Here is a 21444-nt window from a genome sequence, read left to right as displayed (position 1 = left end):
TTCAATCTACAGTTTCAAAGTCTAAAGGACAGAACTCTGAGACAACTCTAACTTTAAAATTTGAGGAGGAAGTAAATTGCAAATGCAGGGGCAGCATGTATTAAAATAAATAAGACTGTTTTGTCACCTGTAGTCATGGAGCCAAACACACAGCCAAAGGACAATCTTATGCTAAAGAAGATGTCTGGACAAACATTTGACCCCTCCTCTATGACCTTAGAGCATAAATATTGCAGGCACATAGGAAGATTTCCTAAAATAATTCTCTTTTCCATGAATTGTAGAGAAACAGACAGTGCACGTGTGTGTGTGTGTGTGTGTGTGTGTGTGTGTGTGTGTGTGTTCTCTTCTTGTTTTCCCAGAAACCCAGGAGGCTGAGGCAAGAAGATTGCACATTTAAAGGGGCCTCAGCAACTTTGTAAGATCCTATTTCAAACTCAAAAAATAAAACTGGCCTGTGAATCTAGCTCAGTGGTAGAACACCCTAAATTCAATTCTCAGTATCTAAAATAAATAAATGAAAATAAAAGAAGCATAGAAGAAATTGGAGTATATATGGGAAAAAAAAAATGAACTGAGAATCATATGTATCATTTAAATGGTACCATTTGTTAATACAGGAGTTCAGACCAATGAATTTCATGTATAAATGAAAATTTTAAACACATGTTTATTTTTCATCTTTGGACAAAGATAGAGTGTATGGAATATGTAAGTTCACATTTGAAAATGCTCAGAATGTAGTCTTAACAATAATGTCTTTACATAGCAAGAGTATTTGGAATAGGCAAGGTTGTCTAGCTAATGTGCAGTCAACTATAAAAAATGAAAATTAGAGTCATTTGTTCCAAAATCAGGAAAAAGCTTTTCTATTTTTTTCCAAAGATTCTCTCCTAACCTCAAATGCTCATTTTTTAATTTATTCACTTTTACATAAATAAATTAATATAAAACTTCCATATATATAAAATATGAAATTTGGGGATTTATTTAATATCACATACTCAGTTGATGTCACTGAGCATGTTGATACTGGCCTGGTAAAAACACACCTTAGAGCCACGAAGCACCTCACAGTGTGCCTCCGGCCCAATCCCTATCCTTTCCCTGGCTTTAGCTAGAGGCAGAAGGTAATAGAGAACCCATCCTAGTGACAAACAGGCTCCTGGCACATGTTCTTCTGTTTTACCAGATTTTATCTATAAAACACAAATTCAGGGATAAAACTATTAAGAATTTCATAATAAACCCGGTGCCATGGTTCATGCCTGTAATCCCAGTGGCTCTGCAAATTGAGGTAGGCGGATCCCAAATTCAAAAGCCAGCCTCAGCAACTTAGCAAGGCACTAAGCAACTGAGCAAAACCCTGTCTCAAAATAAAAAAAAAATAAAATAAAAAGGGCTTGGGATATGGCTCAGTGGTTAAACATCCCTTAGTTCAATTCCCAAAAGAAAAGATTTACAAAATGGTGATTATAGAACAGCAAGAACAGCAAACTCGGTCACAGGGTTCTTCTAAGTGTGGGGCCCTATATAGCAGCCTGATGATAAACTAGCCCTTTTAAGAAACAACAATTTGTAAAAAGTTCCCTTAAATTTATCATATTTAATATAGTTTAAATTAAACCTTCTTTGTTCTAAGGTAATGTTTTCTCATGCCTATAATGTAGGGTTTAATTCTACTTTGACATGCGCCCCCCACACACACACACACAAACACTGATTTCATTTTATTTTTTAGAGATTTTATGTTCTAGAATTAACTTCTTTTTTTTTTTTTTTAAATCCTGGGAGTTGAACTCAGGGCATGCATTCCATTATTCAGGTACCCCTTCAGCTCTCTTATGATAAATGTTTCTTTTAAGTAAAAAGGAATATTAAGTTTCTAATGGATCAACTTGGCTAGGTTGAATCCAAATGCCCTGCCTTATATACATCTAGCTAAGGAGCCCTCTGAGAAGTTCTTATGGGCCATATGGAGGACAAACATGAAGCAGTAGCCTTTTGGAACTCATACACCTTGTTGTTTATCTGTGGCTCATGCTGTTGGTATGAAGTAACGACCAGCCCTACAACTGACTTCAAGTTTCAGCACCAGGAGTAAGACAACAGCCATATAGAGGCTGTTTAACCAGCTCTCAGAATCAAGGAACATTGAATCATTATAGCAAATTATAAAAAATTATACACACAGGTATAATTTATAATTACACAATTTTTGTTATATAATTTATCATATATATTCTTTTCTGATTGAATCTTAACTAATATTAAGGGTTCAAAAAGGAAACATTCTGTTATTTGGAAGTAGAATAACTACAATTCCTTGGAAATTTATGGATAACTTGTAAGTGTTGAAATCAATTTAAATAATATTTGAAAAAAATAACCCGTCTCATATTATTAGGTATTTTTTAAACTTCCTCAATCTTTGGGATCAAATGGTTATATGAATCCAATTTGCCTTGGTCTCCTCTGTCCCTCTCCTTTACAATTGCACTTCACATGAATTCACTGTATGCAAGCTAGACCCAGCTCACACCTCCATCTCTTTGACCTAGAAATGTATCCTCAGCCATCATAACTCATTTACAGTAACATTGTCAAGTGATAACTGAATATAAATTTTCTAATTTCCAGCTTTACAACTATAAGGAGCTTGTTTTTTCTAGGACACATAATCCTCCAATACAGTATTTTGATTTATTAATATGAAAGAATGGAAGAAAATTCCAGGATTTTAGGAGAAAAATGAACTGGTCTCCTAAGACTTGTGCATTTCAACCACATGAACAGTTACATCAATAGGAAAAAGCACTTTCTGTATCAGCAAAAGAATTTAAACTTTGTGGGATATCTCATCCCTTTTGAGTATTTCTTTTCCATTCCTTCATAAACATAGATTGTGCATTATTTTATAAGATCTCTAAGAGTTTATAAATAAGTCTTTATTGTGAATTACTTTCTAGAAAAATATAAAATTGTCAGCTCTACAGGTAATCAATAGGCAATCAATTTTAATTTGTAACATTTATCCGTTAAGTCACTTCGACTTATTTTTTTCATCTGTGACTTCTCCAAGACATGCCAGTAAGATGCATGTGTGCATATAAAATGAAGTTGCTGCCTATCCTCAGAAAACACTCCAAAAATGGATATTTAAGGGTGCTTGATGCTTTTGCATTTTTTTATTTCCTGCATTCCCACAAAGTTGCAGGTTTATTTTCATATTCCAAATTCATTTGCAAATGAGAAATTACTTTCTGATTTTCAAAATCTTCCTAGAAACTTGTCCCTAGATCCTCATTTGTGGCCAGCCAAAAATTCTCATCCTCTTCAGAAGAGTATTTAAAATTTAATGGACCATATCTTCCTTTTTACTTGCTTAAAATTTATGATTCAAATATGAATGTGTTAATGGCAAGATCTGTATATAATGAGCACATCTTCACTTTCTAGGTTGTTTTGGTTTTCACTTACCTTTCAGTAATTTCTGTCCCTGCATTTATTATGACCAGCTTTGACTGCTGGACTCCTAGATTATATTTTTGCTAACATAATCTATAAAGTATATAAAACAAATCAAATAAAAACATGTATAATCAATGATAACTAAGAATACATAGAAATACCCCTTAGCGACAAGAGGAGGGAAAATCATAAATATGCAAACAATACAAATGCTCATATTACATTACTTAAATATAAAATTTCACTTTGAATTTCCTGGAAATCAATATGACAAATGAAAACAAAGTAGACAATTCAATAATTCTATTTTATATAGATACATGCAGAGATATGCATACATATGCATATGTAGATCCTAAATGAAAACAATATTTCACAAACAATTGCTCTATATTATGTGGTTTTAATGTACAGGATTGATACTTGAATGAATTCAATAGGACAGCAAATTCAAAAGTTGTTGACAGTAACTTTCTCAAAGAAAAATGGCTTCCAAACACATCTCTATGTAACCAAGGCTTTAGAAAACCAAGAAAAACTGCAGTTTCTAATCAACAAATTACTGATTTTACTGGGAAGCATGATGTTTGTTTATTAAATGGCTAGTGTGTAGGTATTTTATTAATGGAATGGATAGAAAAATCATTCTCTGATTTATAAATACATGATCAAGGATATTATGTACTCCTAGAACTCAAAATTTATAAGGCATTTCCCAGTGCCTATGAATTTCAAACCTGTTGCTACATCTACCTTTGTGAAATTTCATCAGAACACTTAACTCATTGAGTGCTCTGTCAACTAGCCAACCTATATGAAAGCAATAACTGGGTACTTAGGGGGAAAAAAATCACAATGAAAGCAATACTGTATTGATATAGAAAATGTTTATAGCCTGAGACTTTTTGAGTTGGACTTTCTCTTTTAAAAATTGAAGTTTAAGTAATTGAAGTTGAAGTATTTGCATATTAGAAAAATTCTATTTCAGGTCTTTGAAGAATTACAGCCATTTTGAGATAGCCTCTTAACACTGTAATTAGGTCCATCTCAACTACATTTTTTATGAACATGAAACTTTAAATATTTGTGATTACTATGGTTTAAATGTTAGGTGCTTCCCCAAAAGTTCATATGAGAGATGATGAAAGAAAGCATAGAGGTGAAATAATGGGGTTATGAGAGCCTTAACTCAATTATTATGTTAAACCACTGATAGAGATTAATTGGATGGTAACTGAAGGTAGGTAGACTGTGGCTAGAGGAGGTGGGTCCCTGGGAGAATGTCTTTGGGTTTATATTTTGTTCTTGGTGAGCAGAGCGCTCTTTCTCTCTCTTTCTCTCTCTCTTTCTCTTTCTGTTTTCTGGTGTCATGTCCCTAGCCACTTTCCTTTGCCACACCCTTCTGCCATGATGTTCAGCTTCATCTCAAGCCCAGAGGAATGGATCAGACTGTCAATGGGCTGAGACCTCTGAAACCATGAGGCTCAAAATAAACTTTTTCTCCTCTAATTGTTCTTGTCAGATCTTTTGGTCACACAAGTGAAAAGCTGACTAAAACAGTGATCTTCCATTATTCCTTAAGAACTTCAAATAAAAATGTCTGTTTGAAACATGATCTATTTCTTAAATACCTTCTCCAATGTTCTTGTGTGGCATTGCTTTCCGTGCTACACTAGCCCACACTGTTCATTTATGTACTCTCATTTTATTTCTAGATCACTGAGCTTGTGTAATTCAATAGATGGAGTTTGTGCCCCTGCACTGAACACTAAGTGAAATAGCACTTGCAAAATTAGTTTTCACTCCATTAAAGCGAGTTCTGTGTAAGGTGCTTGCCTGATCATTTGAATCTTGCTTATCTTTTGTTAATGATAATGCATGTTTCACATGTGAGATACAGGGATGTAATCCTTTGACACTGGTAAGTAAGAAAAAGGGTAGAAAATAATGATCTCTAGAAATTACCTAAGGGAATCCATACTTACCCTTTGGTATTCTCTTTAAGAAAAACATCAACGTATATTAACTCAACAAAAGACAGCTAAAAATAATTTTAGTCATTTTAGGATTTCACTGTCACTTGTATCCCTTGCAAATCATTAATTTCTTAAATATATTGCTTTGTAAAAAGGTATTGATTCAATATGCACAAAAAAGAAAACATACAAAATGCTCTTCTAAATACTTAGTGCATTTATGAGAATGTAAAAAATAATTTTGACTTTATATTCTCAATTTTTATATTACATGTTTGAATGAAGTAAGATTATTGCTTTTAGGTAACAATAAAAAATGAGGTCTGATGAGAAAAAATAAAACTATTTTATACATGCAAAGTAATTTTGAAAGAAATCATAAGGTTATCTTTTCATTATTTACTCAGTTCCTACTGAGTAATTTATTGTGACATTTTGAGTATATATAGCAACATATGTAAGTATCATATAGCAACATATACTATTATGAAAAAAATAAAGTTGTAGACAAAGGAGAAAAAAACAAAGGTAGAATAAATTGGTGCTATCATTTAAGGAACTGAAAAATCTAGTAGTAGAGACAAAAAAAATAATACACAAAAAGTCATCCAATTACACAGAACAATCATTATTTATTTTTAGGTAACAAATAAAACCAAGGTTTCTGGGACCATTACAGCTTGAGCTGGTCCATCCTTGGTCAGAAACTAATCCATGTCCTTTGCTAATTAGTATAATGATATTTCAAGGACTCAACTATATAGAGGACTGTTTGAAATTCAAGATCATCCTTCCTGTGTTACACATATCAACTCTTTCACACTCTGCATCCATAACACATGGAAAAATTTGATTCTCTGGGGTAAAATATGAAAACAAAATTTTCATTCACATAGACATTAAGCCAAAGCTTGAAGGAGAAGCATTTTAAGGAGAAGCAAAATGTGTTAAGATGTCTGGGCAAAGGGACTGGTATGAGCCCAGCTTGTAATCTGCATGTGTGAGCCTTCAAGGAAGGACAGAGACTAGACCTATCTGATAAGAACAAAATTTTATACAGCACAGTAGTGGGAGAAAGTATTGAAGCACTAGATGAGGGAAGGTCATGGAGGGCATTGTACACAAGACCACAGAGCGTAGCAGCCATTCAAGATTTATTGTTGAAAGTGGTGTGTGAAGATAAATTGGGGGGGGGGGGCAGGAGATTGGAGGTTAGAAAACTGGTTAAGAAGTCATTACAGAAGTTCAAAAAGAGGTTGCTGATAGTGTAGAGTGGACATATTATTACAGAAGGAGAAATATGGCTGTGGCAATTACTGAATTAGATGACAAGATAGGGGGCTTTCAGGAAGACTTAGCTATGAAGAGTTAAGATAAATGTGCCTCTTGGATTTTGAGAGTTGGTTGCTAAATGATGCTAACAGTCAAAAAATAAGGGGAAAAGTTAATTGAATGATTCAATTTTCCCAAGGTGAAAGAAAATTGGAATTTGGTGCTGTTTACATTTAAAATTAAAAATAAACAAACATTAAAATGAAAATATCCAAGAGACCACTGAAGGAATGAATTGAGGTTAAAGAGATTTCTTACTCTCCAAGATGTATATTTGTGAATCCAACAGAAAGTAATCATCATGAATAAAGCTCAAATCCTTACTACTATCTTGGAGAGAATGGAGAAAGGGGAAATATTTTAAAAGATTGAATCTAGGAGTATGACTGACTACTGGTACACAAAACTTATTATGTGTTACATATAAAAAGTCTTTCAATTTCCACTAGAATCTATTCCCAGAAGCATTATTGTGTATACAATCTTCAGAATAGCAACTGAAAGTACTAAGAACTTAAGAATTCAACGGGAAGAATTTTGTGATTCAGAACCAAATCAAACAGTGAAATAAATGATACAAAAATAATCATTTTAATTATAAAAGTGTTTTCAAATTATAAATGTTTAGATGAAAGATTGTTACTATAACCTGGTCCAATCTCTTGAACAAATGAACATATTGTTTCCAAAGATAGCCTCCGCTATTTCATCCATTATCATATACCCTTTTGCAATTTGCCACTTCTCTTATCAAGAGATACAATGCATTTTTCTTTCTTTTGAATCTTAACTTCCTTCTACATTGTTTTGACTAAGAGAATGCATTGGAATTCTTGCCTTCTGAACCTGGGCTTCAAGAAGACTTGACACATAATATCCATGCTGCTTTGGGACCCATCTGCCATGCTATAAGAAATTTTGTCTAATCCATATGGAGGACAATATGGATCTCTCAATAGCCAGCATGTAACTACAGCCATCTTGAATATTTCTGTCTCAGCCAGTGTTCCATCTGACTGCAGCTGTTCAAGTGAGCCCAGGTAAGACCAGAAGAACCACTAGCTGAACTCAGGCTTCCCACAATATTAGAAGAGGTACTCAGTAGTTGTCTAAGTTACTAAATTTGGAGATAGGTTTTTATACATCATTAAATAACTAATACAAACTGAGGGACATTGACATATTTGGTTATTACCGGAGTCATTATTAAACTCATTCCACCTGACTCTTTTCACTAAATCGCACTATTCTAAGAAATCTCTAATTCATTTTAAATTCAGAAAAGCTCCATGTGTTATAAAGTACACCCTGTTTATTAAAACACAAATTTATAAATTTGACAATTCTAAAAAATATCAGGCATACTGTGTATAAATTTCTCAAGTTGCACGTTTTCGTAAAACTTAGAAGTTCCAAATATTGGTATGGTCATTGGCCTGTGTGTTGGTAGTCTAATTTATAAATTTGAATGGGTATTCTCTCTTATTATTGATAAACTTTTTTTAGCAAACAATTCATTCTTTTCAAAAATAGCCTTTACTGTATCTTAATATTTGAAGGCATTACAAAAGATTGTGAAGTTTTACAAAGAAAAAACTAAGATTTCTGGTGCTCTTTTTCATGTTATATGTGTGCTCTTTTTAGCCTTTGTTTTCTTTTATTTTGCCTCTGCCCTCCCCTCTTCACCTCTTCCATACACACTTTAGAGGGAAAAATAAAGGAGAAAATAAGTCACAAAAGAACAGCAGGAAGGATGTGTTATTCAGTCAAGTATAAAAAATAGTCATATTCCTCAGTCCTATAAGGAATGTGTTTATTAGAGAGCACATTCAGTCCTTCATTCTATCCAAGCTCTATCTGTCTTTTCCTCCAGTTCACATCTATCTGAAACTCTCCCCAAAAGGAGTTCTTCTAGGGCAAGTTAGTCAAATTGTCCAGAAATGGAGTATTAATTTAAAATATGTCACTACATGGTAGAGGGTCAGACATTATCTAATTCATCATGGTATAATGTAATGATAGCATTCTTCATTTGGAAACTCCAGTGCACACCTAAACATGGATATAAGTGGTTTTGTTTGTGACTTTATACATCTTTGATCAGTTTCTGCTGTGTGAGGGATGAGTGGGAAAGGAGATAAGTGATGGAAGCTTAAACTTGTCCATTAAATATAATAGAATACTTTATAAAAAATTAAATTTTATTTCAATGGCAAGCTACCACACACAAATAGATGAATTGCAGAACTGTTATTTACAACTCCAGGAGAGAGAAGGCAGTGGCATAAAGTCTTAGCCTTTTACATCCAGAAATATGGCAATAGCAGTCTGAGCTATGGGAGGCAGTTTGTGTACAGCAAGTGCATTGAGGTTAGCTAGGTTTCTTGAGGTTCCCTATAGGTTGGTTAATTTAAATAGCCCCCAGTTCTAGGGATAGGAGGTTGTACCTAGTTGTGTGGTATCTGGAAGTGGGGAAAATAGAGCATTGAATAGTGGCCCTTGAGTGTGAGAACTCATAAGGGAAATGGTTGAGACATGGAATTAACCATTCAAGAAGAGAAACTAATCAGCCTCCACTCAGGGTCTTAGAACTGGGTTTAGATTGCATTAAAAAATATATATTGCACAGAATCACTACCAATTTTTTTTAACTAAGTCCTGACTGATACAATTCAATCTTTTTATAATATATGCTCTGATTTTTGTATTTTTCATTCCTCAATTCTTCTGGATTGCAGTGAATGCAAAGGAATTTTCTCAAACTTTGGAACATTGGGAAGAAGCTTCTCGTCTTCCTGACCCATGACCTCCCTATTCCTTCCAGCTTGACTTGCATATATTGACCTGTGTCTTTGGGTTTATACAGCTAGAAACTTCTGATCTATTCATAGCACTGTCAAAATCAGCTGTCTTGAGGCTCTGGTGGAGACCCCTCTGTGCCTATTCCCTTTGACTCTATGAACTTCTGGGTGTTGGAGCTCCTGCACTGTAGCAGTGCTTGGGCAGGGGTCCTTTGCCCTACATTACTATCAACTGGAACATTTCTAAATGAATGACTTACTCCACCCATGATGATAGAATCAGAAATGTTTTTTGAAGAGGGACCCTGGGGTTTTAATGTGCATATAGGATTAATATCACTGCACATAGGTTGACCTGAAAGAGAAACAGAACATTTATCTCTCAGCTACTGTTTCCTTCTCTAGGGCCTATAGGTACATGTTCATATTTCCTTTCTACCTTGCTGGGATCAATAGAAACTAAGAATCAAGGTAGAAAAGGATTGCATATGTGCCATCTTGTCATGAAAATCTTTCGGCTTCAATTTCTACTCATCTGTGTAGAGGAAAGGAGGATTGAAATCATCCCTTGGAGCTTTTGTGCTTCACTCAGGGAGTGCTCATTCCCTATGGGCCTACTCAACTGCATACCCAGAGCCTGAATACTGCCATTCTCAACTGAGTCTCTTTCTATTCTGGCCAAATTAAAATCCCCAAATAACAGGCCATAAGCTAAGCAATCAAGGCATGACACACTATAACGTTAGGGAGCCTGAGTGTTCCCATCCACCAAGGGTCTCTTATTTGTTCAATAGCAATGATGGGAGTGAAAATCCCTGCCTCTTGTCTTAAGAGAAGATCATTCAGTTTTTCTCTTAATGGAGACTAGGACACTAGCTTTAGCTTAGTTTTGTTTTTTTTTAACTGATAATTTTTAATTTATTGATAATTTTCTAGTCCTAGTTTTCTGTAAGTTTTGGGGGTTTGACGTATTTATAGTTATATAATTTTTTTAGTATGTGCAAATATAAATGAAATTATTTTTCTATTTGCTAATAGGGAAGCCTTGTATTTACATGTGGGAAGGTTCATTTATGATGTTACTTCTCAGCTTTCCAAAAGATTGTCTCCCAAAAACTTTATCTGTATTATCCTGTTGCCTGAAATACCCAAAGCATAGTTTCTCAAATTAAGATATTTTTACCCACACATGACCCTTATTAGTATGCATACATGTTTTCTGAGATGACAAATGTATGAATCATTAAATACAAGGTTATAGATTTGTTGATAAATTTAGACAGATTTTGAAGGAAAAAAAAGATATTGGAAAGGTACTTGATTAGAGAAATTTGGAATAACTGTGGAAGAAAATGAGGGAGTTATTTTGAGACTGCCAGTGGCCTGAAACAGCACGCATGGAAAAGGAGAGGTATGCAGAGTGAAGGAGAAGTCATCTGAGTGAGGCAAATACACCAGTCAGTTTCCTTCACTGCCTGGGCCATCTGTATCCAGTTACTAGCTGTGTACCTCTATATTGTATGACATAGGAGAGGCGGCTTCAGAGTCATATGTTTATACTTATTTCTTTATATTAGATATTCAAGGTCTTTTTTTCCTTCTTATTATAAATTAGGCTATTATTTACTAATTGCCTATTGTTTCATTCTTCTGGCTTGTTATATTTTCCCTTTTAGTATCACTTCCCAATACAACATGGAGTTTTAAAATTTCAGGACAGCCGTGCCATCACAGCATGTTAAAGAAAAAGTATTTCCAGATTAACCATGTGTCCCAACTCTATGTATAAGCAACAGTGAATTGCATTTATTAAATATTTTGATCCTGATTCATTTGGCAAGGCTCCTACAAACTCAGCCCAAGTCTCCTGGAGAGTAATGCGTGCTAATGAAACCAAAGAGGAGGAGGCAGAATGCAAATAAGTACTATAAATACTGGATGCTTGTGATTAAACATGCTGAGGTGTGCCAGGAAGATTTAAGTCTCACTAATTATCAGAGGTTTGGACCACATAAGGTATCTGTTCAGTTATGGCTTGACTCAGAGCAGTTTGATATCATGCAGAGTTCAATAGCTTTAAAAATAGATATGCTTGGCTTCTAATGATTCATTTATATTGTGTTGAATAAACTTCCAGATTTTTCTTGAATCAATAATGGAAAATAATACCTGGAATTAATTCAGTGTTCAGGAAAGTTACATAATTTATTTATTTTTTCATAGTTTACCTCCATATAATCTTTCTAACTTAATCACAGAAGTGGCACCTTAAAAATAATTATCAGGAAAGAGGATAGCTTAAGAATGTTTTTATGTATCAATAGAAAGACTATGTTAGTATGAAACCTTATAAAAGACTCTTTGTATGGCAAGAGTAATGATGTTTGAGGGATCATAAATGAATATTTAGGGGACTTTGAAGGTCAGAGTGAAAATATGACAGAAAGGGGTAATGGCTGCTTAACAAAAATCTTACCACCTGGATAAATCCATTAAGTAAAAATAGAAACTTTTCAGATGCAATACAGCCTGGGTGTTGGAAGGATGCCAAATATTTCCCAAGTAGCATCCCTACCTCATAACCCTTACAAAGGATCAAAGGACTCTGTGCCCCATCACTGCTTTCTCTCTAATCATGCCATTGCTAATTTATTTACAGCATGGGGTTGTTTCTCAGGAATATGCATATTTCATAAGGGCATAATACTAACACAAGACTAATAGAATCTTTATGTTTCATCAGCAGATATATTTGCCAGCTACCATGAAGAAAGCACCATGCTCCTGAGGGCGAGGCTTATGTCTGCAATTCCATCCATGTAGGAGGCTGAGGCAAGAGGATTGTGCACTTAGCAACTTAGGGAGACCCTGTCTCAAAATAGAAATAAAAAAATAAAAGGGCTTGAGATGTAGCACAGTGGTAGTGTGCTCCTGGATTCAACACCAAGTACAAAACAAACAAACAAACAAAACCAACCTTAAACAACAAGAACAAGAACAAGAACACCAACAAAAACCACCATGCTAAGGACAAAGGATTGCACAATTGACTAAACTCATACTCTTAAGGAGCTGATCATTTAGTGAGATGATAGAAACAATGCACAAATAATAACACCAAAAATATTTTAGAAAAGGAGATACATACACACAGATGTATAGAATAATTGCAGAAAGAAGGAAAACTGCATTATCTTAGTAATCTCTAATAAATATAATAATGAGTGCCTCTAAATGTTATTTTTAAGTACATGGTAAACTACCAGTATATTTCAGGCTTCATTTTGCTGGAAAATAAGCCAAAAACCAGTCTCCAATAGCCTTTAACATAATTTATGGGTTTGTTATTACCATGTTCTCCATGCACAAACTACTTCTCTCTCTCTCTCTCTCTCTCTCTCTCTCTCTCTCTCTCTCTCTCTCTCTGTGTGTGTGTGTGTGTGTGTGTGTGTGTGTGTGTGTGAGAGAGAGAGAGAGAGAGAGGGAGAGAGAGAGAGAGATTGATTCTAGGATTGAATCCAGGAGTGTTTACCACTGAGTCACATATCCAGCTCTTTTTCAAATTTTTTTATTTTGAGATAAGTTCTCACAAAGTTGCTTAAGGACTCACTAAATTGCTGAGGTTAGCCTCAAACTTGTGATCCTCCTGCCTCAGCCTCCCAAGTAGCTGGGATTACAGATGTGCACCACCAAGCCCAGCACAAACAAACTTCCTCTTGGTAAGTAGTTTGGGCCATCAATTATTAAGGCAGTGATTGTGGATTTCCAGGACCAAAGCAGGTTTCATAACCAAAGTTGTCATCTAAGTACTGGGCTTCTCTTTTCTCTTGCTTGTATTCTCATCTCTTCTTCTTAAACAGTGCTATGAATCAAACCCAGGGCCTCATGCATGTAGGCTAGTGCTCTCCCACTAGAATGTTATACTCCAGCATTGAGACTGAATAAACTTTTTACTGCACAGTATCATGTCAGGAGCAGCAACTAAATTATGGTCCTTGAGCTGTCCGGAGACAGAGGCAATGTCTCTCTTGGGAACTTTTCATGCTAAAATGCCAATAAGCTTGCCCTGTTGCTACAGTGACTCCCTGTTCAAAGGAGGTTCCTTGTCAGCCACAAATTTATCAGTTTTCGACCTCAGGTTCAGATGACAGCTGCCCAGAGGGTTGAGAATTATGGGCCCAAGCTGATAATATAATTGGGCTGCACAAAAGTTTGTCCTTCACCATGTACGCTTTGAAGAAACTTTCTCACAGAAAACCCTTCGATGTTAAAACTTCTATAATAAACATGCTGAGCTGGCTCTGGGTTGTCCATCCCTCATCAGGTGACAGAGCACCATGGGGCCCTAGTTTTTTCTCTATTTGTTTGTCTGTTTGTGTTTTCTTCATCCCCTCATCATCCCTTGTCCAGTACCTGAATTAATGTCCATGCAGGTTCCAGCAGTCTGAGATGCCACTATCCCATTTTACAGGTTGTGTATGTACTGAGCTTGCAGTTCTAAAACATCAGGTATAAATGTTAGCTTCTGCCTAATAACATTACTATTCACAATGAAACCTAAGAATGGTAAAATTCCTTAGAGAAATGTCTTTGCAGAAAAATTGTCTTAAACATCTATAGCATTCTATGACCAAATAAGTGATGCATTATCTTTTCTTGCCCTGATAATTCTCTAAATTTATAAATAGAAGAGTTCTACTTTTCTATGTACCCAACATATTAGTATAAGTAGTATTGGAAAAAATTATGGATGGATTGTTAACAATGTTTAAGGCTTTGATTAACAAGTCCACCTTGAAATATATCCTTTGACTTTATAAAACAGTTACATTTTCAATAATAAATTTTATGATCACCCTATTTACAAATGATACATATCAGACTATTTTAAAAATAATATTGTATAATTAAGTACTTTCTGGTACTTAATACTTTGTTAATAGAATATATACTTAATTCTTAATGCTATGCTGATAGAATAGTCTATTGAACTGCTTCATAAAATAGTTAGGATTTTGATTACTTCTCTCTGATTTTTTTTTCATTATGCTAGAAATCAAGAACCCTAAGTTATTATCAACTTTCCCTTAGGCCTTGTTGATGATATAATTTGGTTTCCTTAGTTCAGTTTATTTTATAACTAGGGATTTCTTTCCACTAAGTTATTGAAATGTGCTCTATGGAACATTCCTATCTAAATGTATGATATCAAAAGGTATACATTCAACAATTAATAAGCACTTACTATATTAACAGTTGAAAATAATAATAAAATATGTATAATACTATATTCTGGGCATTTTACTTAAAACCTAGTTATATTTTTTCATTTACTATTCATTGCAGATTTATGACTTGGGTATTAGAATTATCTCCATTTTTCTAGGGGATAAAACTAAGACACAATTGATTTTGCCAGAACAGTCCAAGTTGAACAGTTAGCAAATGGAAAGTCTATTATTTGAACCTAAGAATACTTGCTTAGGAAAGTCAAGTATGACATAGTCCATATCCTAGATGTGAACTGCAGAGTAATAGTAAAAGATATTGAATTATTCAACAATATTCTTGATAACTTTAAAATTCACTAAACTGTGCCATACTCTTACCTGTGGTCTTGGATTCCTCTATGGTTGTCTAGTGGAATAAATAAACTGGAATGCACACATTGACATTACCTGCTGGAATTTCTGGTAGCAAGTGGTAGAAGAGTGGGACTAAGAACTCTGAAATATTCAGTGCTTTATAGCTCTCATCCAAGATACCTTCTAGAAAACAACAAATGTATAGAGTTAGGATTTTGACCTGTCCAGGCTATGCTGCAATAAGGAAGTTTCTTTGGTGCTTCTGAAAACTCCTAGACCACTTCTGGTGTGTAAATATATGGTTCCCTGCAGTAGTATTATCATAATTTTAAAGCCTGGGTAACAGCAACTGAGAAAAATTATGCAATTAAGTGAAAGTAAAATTGTTGATGTGAATAAAGTAATATGACCCTTTAGAAGTCATTAAATTGCACAGCAATTAACTAAAGATGACTCTCTGGGCATATTTGTTTGAAAAGTTTTTCTAGACCATTAGGAATTAGAAAAAAAACTTGAAACATTAAAATTTCAAAGAACATTTGATTGATTTGGATGACAGATTTCTACACTTTGAAATTCTCCATACTATAGTTAGAATTTTTTTCAATTATGCTGAGATTAAATATTCCCATCCACAGAGACCCAACATTTACACAAATGTATAAATATAGTTTGAGTTTCCAGATGTTGGGATGATGCCATTGTCTTTTTAGGTTTTCATAATAGAATTTGAACTGTAGGCAATACATAAAGATGAAAGATAGATGTCAACCAAAAGCTTGGATAGACTATTCCTCTCTGAAAGCAAATTGATAAGATTAACATAATGGAGGCAGAAAGTCATCTTAAAAATTAAAAATGTCCCCAGTCATTCAAGGTTTATCATTACGACAAATTAATTTTTAATTGTTCTTTTTGAAGAATAGTTACTTTCTTGTTTCAAGAGTATTAAAAGCCTGGAGAGCTCAAGTTTGGGGAAATTTGTATCCTCTGTGTGACAGAGAGAGAAGAATTAGGAGCACTGAGGGGCAGTTTAGGAGAGAGGTGAGGAACAGCAAGTGAAAAATGAAGGAAGAGAAGCATATGGAGAATGTGAAGTCAGCCCTGCCTGGAGAAAAAGGATCCAGGGAGGAAATAATACTGGCAGTGCTTCAAAAGTAATTCTGGGAGACAAGACTGTGCAATGGAGATTTCTTTATGGTGTTTTCTATACGATGCATAACAAGCATACCACTGTGAAGCCTCGCTTGGCCTTTGTGCTTCAGGAAGATCTACCTGTTACCTAAAGTTCTCTCTGTGTACCTGTGTTTGACAATTTATGAAAGAAGAATTACCAGACATGAATAAATACATGAAGGAGGAAGAAGCAGGAATATAATTAAAGGTAAATCTAAATAACTATCTTCTGAGAATCTTGGGGAAGGTTGTGGGCTCTAACAAGTTTCAGACCTAGGATTTTAAAAGGCAATTTTACCTAGTTCTCAAGGGATAAGGATTCTGAAGCTCACATGTCTGTTCTACTGTCATCTTTAAAGAAAAATTATTTGATGGGAAGGAGATGGGTTTTAAAAGCAATAAAATTCTAGGAATAGGAAATTCACAAAGGAAAATGTTAGTTCATCCAGACTGTGCAGGGAAGAGGGTATCTTGGTTAAGAACAAAACAACTTGGTTCCTGATGCCCTTTGTGGAGAAAAATGCATTAAGCAGCCATAAACAGATGCTAGTAAATGAGTCCTTTCACTAAATATCCTTCTTGTTTTCTTCCATTCTTAGTAATGTGAAATAGAATATTCTGATTATAATCTGTGGCATCTTCACTCGCTGCATTGGTAATTATGCTACTTAGTAAAAACTAATAAAGTGACTTTTTTATTCATCACATCTATGAATTTAGCTATCTATCACTGAAATGGATTATACTCTCCTCACTGGAAGACCAGCTTTTCTGACATACAAAGATGAAGAAGGTAAGACCCTAGACCACAGCAAATACACCACTTCAACTGACAAAATATAAATCCTCTTAGAAAAGAGCAAAAATAACTTCTTTTAACAACAATGAATGTTTCCCAACACAGAACTTTCAGCTGAATATCTCTATAACTTATTCTAATTACCTGAACCCATTTTAAGTAGATTATAGCTTAGACAAGATTATGTAATATAGAGATGCAAAGCTATACACATACATAACATGTACACGGAAACACATTTTTTTTTAGTAAAACTTTTATATTGTGTAAAGACCTGGGGAGTTGTTTGAAAAAGTGGAAATAATTATGAATATTTATTTATAAATATTTATTTATTTATAAAAAGTATTGTGATTAAAACTGTTTAGAACCCAGTCAATTCATCTTCCTTCTTCCATTTACTTCCCTGAAGACTTAAAATAAGATTACTATTTGATCAGAAAAACTGCTTCATAATACACCCTGTTGTTTTATGTCACTGTCTTCTATTTTGATCAAAGATTATTAAAAACATAACTATTAGTGTTATCTTGACTCCACCTTTGAGTCAGGCAGATCTTATGAATTTATGAACCTCTTCTAAGGCAGCTATATAAAGGAAAGATGACAATGATGGCAATGACATCTACATTGGGAAGTAAATGTAACAAATAGAAGGTTTATAATCTAGGAGAATAAGATAAATCCATGTGTTAAAAGTCTTCATAAGATCAAAGAGCAAGTATATTAACAATGAAAAAGTAAGAGAGACTGATAATTATGAATAATGACTGGAGTGTATACTTCCAGAAACCATACAGTAAAAATGAGGATAAAATCGTAAGTGTGCCTACCACAGCTCTTTGCCAACAGGTATTTGAGTTGAATACTGTTGGGGTAAAAGAAATTCCAAAATCTTGAAATTAAATTTATGAATAATACACCAAATACTAAATTTGTAGGACATGAATGTACAAGGAGAAAAGATGCTAGTATTTTCAGCCAAGATTAGTAAATGACAGAAAAAAGAGAGATGAAACTCAAAGAAGGAAGGCAATTTTCCAGAGAGTAGAATACACATGAAACCATCACAGTCACAAAACCATTTCAGGGACAGTCCTTTCTCTGGGCTCTGAGATATGTACATTGCTAAAGAAAATGGAAAGTGCAGGAAAGGCTGAGATATCTGGCTCTGATTCACAGAACATTTGTATTTGATTTTTCCACTTTTCAAGTCAAAAGATTTTAGGAAGTTTTATACATCTATTAAAGTAGAATGATTAAATTATCTTATTGGATTGTTGAAGGATTACTAATGTGAAATATACCAAGAAAGTACATTAATGCCTGGCACAGAATAAATGGTCAATGTGTGGTAGTTGGCAGTATTCACCAGAATCTTAACTTTAAAATGCAACAATACCTGTCTTTCAGAATTTTCCCAGTATGGAAAGAAGTGAAAAGGAGTATTCTATAAACAGTAAACGCATGTAACGACATCAACTTCACCAACAGTAGTTGTTCCAGAGGACCCAGTTGAAACCATTTAGTGGGCAAGAAATAATTGGTAATCTGCATTAAATAGAAGTATTATAGGAAGAGATACCTCTTGGGGATTGACTTTTGATTACTGGGCAAAGGAAATTGGAGTGAGAGACATGGAAGGACTAATCACCCATTTAAGGACATGGACTCAGATAAAGATAGGGATGTGAGACACTCATTCCACGTTAAAGAATGCTTAAACTAAAGGTTTTTCTTTTAGCTCTCAGATCTTTCCCGTTTTACAACGTTTCTCTTCCAATTATCCCTCCAGTAGTTGATCAGGGATACTCCTATACTCTACTCACCATTGTGATTTCCATCACCCGCTGTTAGAACCCAGGGTTCAGAACTAAGCACTCCGAGATTAAGCAAACAAGGATGTTTTGGAAGAAATGTGGGGGTGGAAATAGAGGAAGAAATAATAGGTAGACAAAATAGGATAGGCTTGGAAAGAATGTGGGGCAGAAACTTCCTATATTAACATATAATCTAAGAAAATTTGAACAAAGTCCTTGAGTCCTTCCTTCAACCAATGCTGGCCCACAAGAATCAAAGTCTCCTAGGTCTACTGTCTTGTTCTCTTTGTGTTTAGTCATTGCCAGGAAGCCTCCATGATGGATATGGCCTCAGCCTTGACTTCAAAAGTCAATTGTCGGGCTTCTCTGTGCTATTCTAGAGGTGTTGTTCTCAAAGCCTCCACACCAATTGAACAGTACCCAATAAAAACTTAATCCTATCCTCTGGATTAACTGAATTTTCTACTACTTCTGTCTCCTTGAACACCTCTCAGGATCCTCCAACTTTATACATTTCAAGCTAAAAATCTTCAATATTCTCTATGTCCTTTCCCAGTGATCCTACTTCAATTCTTTTTAAGTCCCATATATTTAATTGCACCAAAATCTATCTAAATCTGAGCTAAGTCTCATATCTAAAGTAATCAAAAATCTCTTCCTTTCTATTGCATTATTTTCTTTCAATGACTTCTATGGAAAACTGTTCCTCTTCACCATCAATGCCTGGGATATTACAGGACCCCACTATTTTTGACAATTGCAATAGGCTCTGGAATTGTATACTTGTCTTCAGAAATGCCCCCTTGTAAATGCACTTTTCACACTGTCTTTTATCATGACTCTAGTAAAAGTATGTTCTTGCCATGTTACTCCCCTCTCCAAATCCTTCAACCATTTCACCCTTTCAAAAGCTCAAAGACTTACATGTGTGGGATAAAAGATGGGACTCTACTGCCTTCAACAGGCTTATCCTCTGTAAATCCCACTAGCCTCATCAGGCTCTGGCTATATGAAAACTGGTAGATTTAATTGATCTATAAATGCTTTATATCCCTCTGATTCTTTGCTCACACTATTTCTGCTATTTGGGGTATTCTTTTTCTCCTGCCTAGCTAGTTCTTATGTTTTGTTTAATATCAAAACAAAACAATATTACTCAAAACTGAAATATGTGGACTAGGAACATAAGTTTTAATAACCACTAGTCAAAACAGGCAAAACTAAGAAAAAAAGGTATGAATTTACTTTAAAGGCACTAGAATGGGGAAAAAACATTTTTGAGAACAAAAGTATTTTTACTTTAGTTATTTACTTAATGATGTCTTTAGTAATCTGAAGCAGCAAATTTGATCTATTGTGAGAATATAATAAGGTGACCATGGATTGAAATCAATTTCCATGCATATCTGAGTTGTTCAGGATGAACACAATTACTATGTATAACCATAAAAATCTAATAAAAAAGAATATAATGGAAAATTAAAAGAATGATTTGATATAACATCTGATATAATTATAAGATGGCTATGGTTTAATATGATGATTCTTATATTTTAAAGACACATGCTACACTATTTATGGATTAAATTATATAATGCCTAGAGACTACCATGGGAAGTCAAGCCCAGCAGCCCAGATCCACCCACACTGGCCTGCATGGGACCCAGGTTCACAGTAGGCCCGAGTCCACCTCTCCACCAGCAGGCACTCACCTGAGCCCAGCCTCTGGCATAAGATCACCCCTTCTTACCAGCATACTACCATAGGAGGTCAAGCTCAGCAGCTCAGATCTGCCCACAATAGCTTGCATGTGACCCAGGCTGCCACTACCAAGGTAGCCCAGGCCCAGCCCAGATCCACCCACACCAACTTGCTAAGGACCCAGGTCCAGAGTAGGTCCAAGTTCACCTCCCCACCACCTGAAACCTTAAGCCTAAAACATTTCCATCTTGGGACATTGCAATCACCACCTAGCCTTCCCCAAGAGTACCCCCTAACTTTTTGACAACAGACAGGGTCTAGAAGCAGATTCAATTCAAAATTACAGAGCAGGCATCCCAAAGAGAGCATGAGGTCCACACTTTCAGCCCTATCTCTGTAAGACATTGCTTCCACCTTGGGGCACCTCAACCATTATCTCAAATTACCTTGACTATTGTTGCCACCCCCTTTAGTTGCAGTAGCACACATTGAGAAACACCATCAGGTCTGGAAGCCCAATATCAAGGTGAGGTACAGAAAATTTGCATGAGTATCACAAGAATATAGGGTAGAAACTGCAATATCTCACATCCATGTTGCAAGAAAGACACATAGACAACATAAAAAAAAGGGAGAAAAGTGCCTCTAAGTGAGCCAGGATACTGTAGTAACAGAACCCATGGACAGCAAAGTTGATGAAATGTCAGAAAGGAGTTCAGAAGGTTCATAATTAAAATTAAAATGATCTGTGAATTAAAGAATGACCTAAATGAGAAAATACAG

This window comes from Ictidomys tridecemlineatus, chromosome 8, assembly GCF_052094955.1.
Source record: "Ictidomys tridecemlineatus isolate mIctTri1 chromosome 8, mIctTri1.hap1, whole genome shotgun sequence".
Classification (NCBI taxonomy): Eukaryota; Metazoa; Chordata; class Mammalia; order Rodentia; family Sciuridae; genus Ictidomys; species Ictidomys tridecemlineatus.
The sequence above is the reverse complement of the archived record's forward strand: the minus strand, read 5'-3'. Positions refer to the sequence as shown.